The following is a 7,139-nucleotide window of genomic DNA, read 5'->3' as shown; positions in this document are numbered from 1 at the left end:
AATGTATCTTTTCTCCTAGCCTGCTTATTATAGTTGATTTTAAAAAACAATTAAGGATACCATTGTCTGAAGCAGATTCTGTTAAAAAAGCAGTGAGTCTTGGTTGTTGTAGGAGATTTAAATAACTCAAGGATGGATTTACAACACTGAACGCTAGATTAATGGTGCACCTGAGTGGTTCAGTCAGTTAAGCATCTGACTCTTGATCTTGACTCAGGACATGATTTCATGGGTTCATGGGTTTGAGCCCCACATCAGGCTCTGTGCCGTCAGTACATTCTTCCTCTCTCTCTGCCCTTTCTCCCCCTTCCCTCCCTTCCTCTCTCTCTCAAAATAAATAAATAAATGAACATTAAAAAAATAAAGCCTAGATTACTTGGTTCACTAAAAAAATGTTCAAGTTAAGGACTGTGATGCTGCCAGGGCACATTGTTCATTAAATGAGTACTTAAGTATTCTAATAGATACACTGGAGATGAGAAAATAAATTCTTATGTTTTTATGAGATCCATCCAGAATAATACTACTCAAAATTTAACATCTGCATTTTTCCTCAAGTTTGTTCAGTTCTCTATTCACAGGCATTTAAAAAATACAAGTGTTTATTGTAGTTGTTTTGATTAAATATAATTAACATTTTTAGAAGTTGATTTTTCCTTATTTCACAAGTATTCATTGAGCACTCACTGGGTACCAGGTCCCATTCACAGTGTAGTCACTGTCCTCCAGTAGAGAAGAATACAACTATTAGCAGTGCAACAAGATTATGGTCGCCATAGAGGTGGCAACAAATTATGGAATGAGTCAATGGGTAAATAAGGCCAATTCTGATTGGGGGAGAAGTTCACACTGAAGGAGACAGACATTTAAGAAGAACCATAGAAGATAAATGGGCATTCATTGTTTCAAGCTGGAGAAGTCTAATTCATTAAAGAGGAAAACGTAGCCTATGATAAAACGTGATGAATGGTTTGAGAGAAGTACAGAGTGGGTGAGAAGGATATAGATATAGAAGATGAAGCCAGATATAAAACTATGAAAGGACTGAGCAGATTCTCACGAGTTTTATTACAAAGGTTTTGGACAATACCCTACAACAGGGGATCAAAGTGAGATCTGGAAAGAGGAGAGTCACCAAGTTTAGCTTTTAGGAAGATACAGAGTATTCGAAGTGCTGATGGGAAAGCAGAGGGGCAAGATCAGCTAGTGGTGGATAAAAATCAGCCCACCAGTAGGGGGGCTGTGTATCATATTAGCTTTGACTAGAAATCTAAAAATTACATTCATGTTTTGGCCTCTGCTCTAGGAGAAAACAATTGCTCCAGAGCAATAAAATGAAGTTTTAGTTCTAACTCAGTAGTTTTGTACTTTATATTTTTCTCTCAATTCTGTTGTAACTAACATCTGAGGACCTTGTCTGATTTTGGTGTAATTCTAAAAGGTAACTCAGAGATCACACTAAGATAAAGTAGAATTCAGTATAAAAGTATCACATGGGAAAATATTTTTTATTATCAATGTTCATAGTGGCACTTTCTACAATAGCTAAATCATGGAAAGAGCCTAAATGTCCATCACCTGATGAATGGATCAAGAAGATGGAGTACTATATGGCAATGAGGAAGAATGAAATATGGCCATTTGTAGCAAAGTGGATGGACCTCAAGGGTGTCATGCTAAGTGAAATAAGTCAGGCAGAGAAGGATAGATACCATATGTTTGCACTCATAAGTCTAGCAGGAAAACCTAACAGAGGACAATGGGGAGGGGAAGGGGGAAAGAGAGCTGGGGAGAGCGAGGAACACAAATCATGAAAGACTACTGAATATTGAAAACGAACCATGGACTGAAGAGGGGGGAGGGAGGGAAGGGGGTAATGATCATGGTGGGGGGCACTTGTGGGGAGAAGCACTGGGTGTTACATGGAAATCAATTTGAAAATAAACTATTAAAATTTTTAAAAAAATAAAAAAAAATAAAAAACAAGTTAGGTGAACAAAAAAGTGGAAACCTTTAGTCAAGTTCATGGATGACTTCCATACTGCAAAATCCAGTGGTCAGTTCTCAGTCCTTAGCTTACTTAGTTTCTCTCAGCCCAGTTGACACAATTGATCACTCCTTTCCCCTTGAAACATTTTCCCATTTGGCATTTACATTTTCTTCCAATATTATTGGCTGCATCTTCTTGGTCTTCATCGCATTTTCTGCAACTCTTTAAGCTCTCAACGTTGGAGTGTCTCAGAGCAGCTTTCCTGAATCAAAACTGCTCTCCAGGTGATCTCATCTAGACTTAACTCATTAACACCATCTAGACATTGACAACACATATTTATGTGTTCACCCTGGATTTCTTCCTTAAGCTCCAGACTCATATGTCAATTTCTCCCTGACATCTTTCTATTGATAATGTAGACACAAGTGAAACAGCACTTCCAATCTGAACTCTGTACTGCCCCAACTTGTGTCTCCCTCTGTCTTATCCATCCTTCTTATTGCTCAAACCAAAAGACTAGAGTCATCTATGGGTTATCTCTTCCACATCACCCCTACATTAAACCAATGAGCAAAGCCTGTTGGTTCTACTTCAGAATATATCCAGAATTTGACTCTTTCTCCATACCCTTACTACAAGCCACAATAATACCACACATGGATTATTACAAAATCTTCCTAATTGGTCTCCTTACAAGTACCCTTGCTCTATTTCCAACATGGTAATTGAAATCATCCTTTACATCTACATACATCACACCACTTTCCCACTTAAGACCTCTAATGGCGGGGTGCCTGGGTGGCTCCGTCAGTTAGGCCTCTGACTTTAGCTCAGGCCATGATCTCCTGGTTCCTGAGTTCAAGCCGTGCATCTAGCTCTGTGCTGACAGCTCAGAGCCTGGAGCCTGCCTCAGATTCTGTCTTTCTTTCTCTCTGCCCCTCCCATGCTCATGCTGTCTCTCTCTCAAAAATAAACATTAAAAAAACCTAAACGAACCTGTAATGGCTTCCCATCTCACTCAGAGTAAAATGCAAAGTTTGTGCAATGACCCTACATGATGATACCTTTCTGCCTGCTTCTCTTGCCTCTTTTCCTTTGGGTCTTTTTGTTTAGGCACAATGACCTCTTTGCTGTTCTTCAAGTTACCAATAATTGCCTGCCCAGAGTTTTGCCCTTGTGATTCTTCTGGTTTGGAAAACTGCCCTCAGATATGTGGGGCTCACTCCATCACCTTCTCATGCTTCTACTCATTATCATCTGTTTGATGATGTCTTCCTTGATTGGCCTATTTTAAGTTGTATCCCTTTATCTATCTTCTACACCATTTATTACCATCTGATATACACTAGATTTTACTTGTTTGTTTATTTTCTGTCTACCCCTAGCTTGTAAGCCCCTGAGGAGAGGGAGTTTTGCCTGTTTTGTTCATTTCTGTTATCCTCAGCATACGGAAGGGTGTCTGAAAAATAATAAACATTCTATAAATATTTTTTGGATATGTGGGTGAATCTCCTATGCCATAGTATGTATTTTTTTATAAGGTGGTGAATGAGAGAGGTTGCTAGCTCCATCTTCTTAAAGTCACATCAGAAATAGGGAGAAACATAGGTCTGGAAATTGACCTCAAAACATGAGAAACCACTGAGGAAGTTAAAGACTCTTAAGACCTGGTGTGTGTGGGGGCACCTGGGTGGCTCAGTCAGTTGATCATCTGACTCTTGATTTTGGCTCAGGTCATGATCTCATGGTCGTGGGATTGAGCCTGGCATTGGGCTCCATGCAGGGTGTGGAGCCTGGTTAGGATCCCCTCTCTCCCTCTCTTTGCCACTGATGGGCACACTTTCTTTTCCTCTGTTTCAAAAACAAACACAAAAAATGTGGTGTGAGTAGTGGTCTAAGGTACCTCACTTTAATGAGGATGGATATTGGGAGGGATAGATTTTATTTATTTATTTATTTATTTATTTATTTATTTATTTTTCATGTTTTTATTTAAATTCCAGTTATTTAACATACAGTGTAATATTAGTTTCAGTTGTAGCATTCAGTGATTCAGCACTTACATGCAGCACCTGGTACTCATCACAGCAAGTGCACTCCTTAATTCCCATCACCTATTTAACCCATCCCCCATTCACCTCCCCTCTGGAAACCATCAGTTTGTTCTCTATAGTTAAGAGTCTGTTTCTTGGTTTTCCTCTCTTTTTTTCTCCTTATGTTCATTTGTTTTATTTCTTAAATTCCACATATGAGTGAAATCATATGGTATTAGTATTTCTCTGACTGATTTATTTTGCTTAGCATAATACTCTTTAGTTCTATCCATATCACTGGAAATGGAAAGATTTTATTCTTTTTTATGGCTAATATATATTTGGGTATTTATATGTATAAATATGCATTTATAATCTAGAATATGTACATATAAATATTTATATGTATAAAGATATGTCCATCTTCTTTTTTCATTCATCAGACAATGGATATTTGGGTTCTTTCCATAATTTGGTTATTGTTGATAATGCTGCTATAAATTTCAGGGTGCATGTGTTTTTTTGAATTAGTATTTTTGAATCCTTTGAGTAAATACCTAATAGTCCAATTGCTGTATCATAGGGTAGTTCTATTTTCAACTTTTTGAGGAAACTCTATACTGTTTCCTAGGGTTGCTGCAGCTTGCATTCCCACCAAGGGAGTAAGAAATTTCAGGGAGGAAAGATTTTAACTTGTGCTTTTGTCTATACACTAAATTGCAAAGAAGTCACGCTTGCCTCATTGCCATGAATCAGGAGCAGTGACCCAGATTGCCTGGTGTCCACAGCATAATACATTGGGATGACAAACTGGTGAAAACAGGTGAGCATAGACCAGCCTGAATTAGCTCTTCCAACTTCTTTCCTGCCACTCCCCAACTCTCCAGCACTAATGGATTTCCATATAAGGAATTTGTCTCCTTCTTGTGATGCTGCTTTCAATTAAGGGAGATTCCAGAAAATTGCTTGATAGTGTGGAATTATACTGGTAATGGACAATAATAATCCCAAAATGCTCATAAGCTAAATAATACTCTTCTAAAGAACTCATGAATCAAAGAAAAAATTAAAAGGGACTTTAAAAATATTTTGAGGGACATCTGGTGGCTCAGTCAGTTGAAGGTCAACTCTCTCTTTCTTTGTCTCTCTCTTCTGCTCCTCTCTCATGCTCATGACTCTTTCTCTCTCTGAAAATAAAAATTAAAAAAATATTTTGAACTGAATGAAAATACACAGCATATTAGAATTTGTGAGACCTCAGTGAAACAGTGCTTAAAGGAAATTTATAGCACTAAAGGTACTCTGTTTTATAATTTGTAGCATTCTGTTATCTTCAGATAACATATATTAGAAAAAAAAGATCTCAAACAGTGAACCTAGCTTTCACCTTCAAAAACAAAAGAAAAAAAAAGAGCCAATTAAAACAAAGTAGGTTGAAGAAAAAATAATAGAGACCAAAGCAGAAATCAACAAAATAGAAAACAAAATGACAACCAATAGGTAAAAACAAATGAAACTTCATGCTGGTTCTTTGAGAAGACCAATAATATTGATAAACGTCTCACCTGATTTATCAGAGGAAAAAAAGACAAAAGACAAATTACCAATATCAGGAATGAGAGAGGAGACATCACCTTAGCTACTAAAATGCTAAGGGGCTAGTTTGAAAAATATTTTGCCAATAAATTCAGCGACTTAAAGGAAATGGGCGAATACCTTGAAAGACAAACTACCAAAGCTTAGTCAAGAAAGGGTAGATAATCTGATTATTGCTGTATCTATTAAAGCAATGGAAATGTAGTTAAGGTTAAAGAAAACTTCAAGCTGAAGTTCACTGAAGTCTACTAAACATTTAAGGAAGAAATAATGCTCATTGTACACAAACTGCTCCAGAAAATTAAAGAAAGAGAATATTTTCCAATTCAGTCCATGAAGCCAGCATCACCCTGATACCCTCTTTCTGCCATATGAGGACATACCAGCAGAAATTAGCAGTCTGCTGCCTGCAAGAGGCTGCTTTCACCAGAGCCCGACCCCCCTGGTGCCTCATCATAGACCCCAGCCTCCCTAACTGTGAGAAATAAAATTCTGCTGCTGAGAAGCCACCCGGTTTATGGTACTTTTTTCTAATAGTCCAAACTGACTAAGACCTTATTCTTTCTACCCTAGTCTCCCTTTTCCCCTTTCTCCTATAAATACTAGCTTTTCTTAATTCTCAGTTTAATCTTGTTAATTTTTAATATCTAAACAAACGTATATAAACATATTCCTAGTATTCCACTCTATCTTTATTTCATAAGATGTTACACATTCTATATACTGTTCTCTACTTTGCCTTTTTCACTTAAAAACGGTTTTGGCAATCACTCCATATGATGTATATTTTTTCTTCAATGTTTTTAAACAATTTCATAGAATTTCTTTGTGTGGATATGCTATAGTTTATTAACTCACCTTCTATTGATGGCCATCTGAATTACTTCTAATCTTTTGCTATTACAAATAGTGCCATAATTAATAGCCTAGTTCTTCAGTCACTTAGAAATATTGGCAGTGTATTTTTAGGATAGATACCTATTAGAAAATTTGTTGGCTCAGGGGACAAGTGCATGTGTTCTTAGATATTGCCAAATTGTCTTCCATAAATATTGGGCCACCATTATGCGTTCCCACCAGCCATGGATGACAGGAACGATTTCCCCACAGTTTTACCCTCACAGCATGCTGTCAGACTTACGGATAGCGTCATCATTTGGGTGAGAAATACTGCTGTGGTGGTTAGATGTGCATTTCTCTTATTAGGAGAATCTTTTTCTTTTTCTTTTTAATGTTTAGAACCCAGTAGGTTTTTTTTTTCTTGTTGTGTACTCTTTGCTTAGATCACTTTACTATGTTTCTATCAGATTGTTGATCTTTTTTTTTTCCTTTTCAAATTTCCAGAGCTTTTTGTATGCAACAGATTACAGCTATCTTTTGTCAGGTTTTCCTCTGTGTTTTGGACTTTGCCTAGAGTATTTTTCCGTGTAAAGTCTTTAACATTTCTTTATGTAGTTGATCTTATAACTGTTTCTGAATTTTGTACTGTAGTTAGAAAAAATGTTTCCATTTTCTTG

Source organism: Suricata suricatta, chromosome 1, assembly GCF_006229205.1.
Source record: "Suricata suricatta isolate VVHF042 chromosome 1, meerkat_22Aug2017_6uvM2_HiC, whole genome shotgun sequence".
In the NCBI taxonomy this organism is placed as follows: domain Eukaryota; kingdom Metazoa; phylum Chordata; class Mammalia; order Carnivora; family Herpestidae; genus Suricata; species Suricata suricatta.
Note: the sequence above shows the minus strand (reverse complement) of the source record.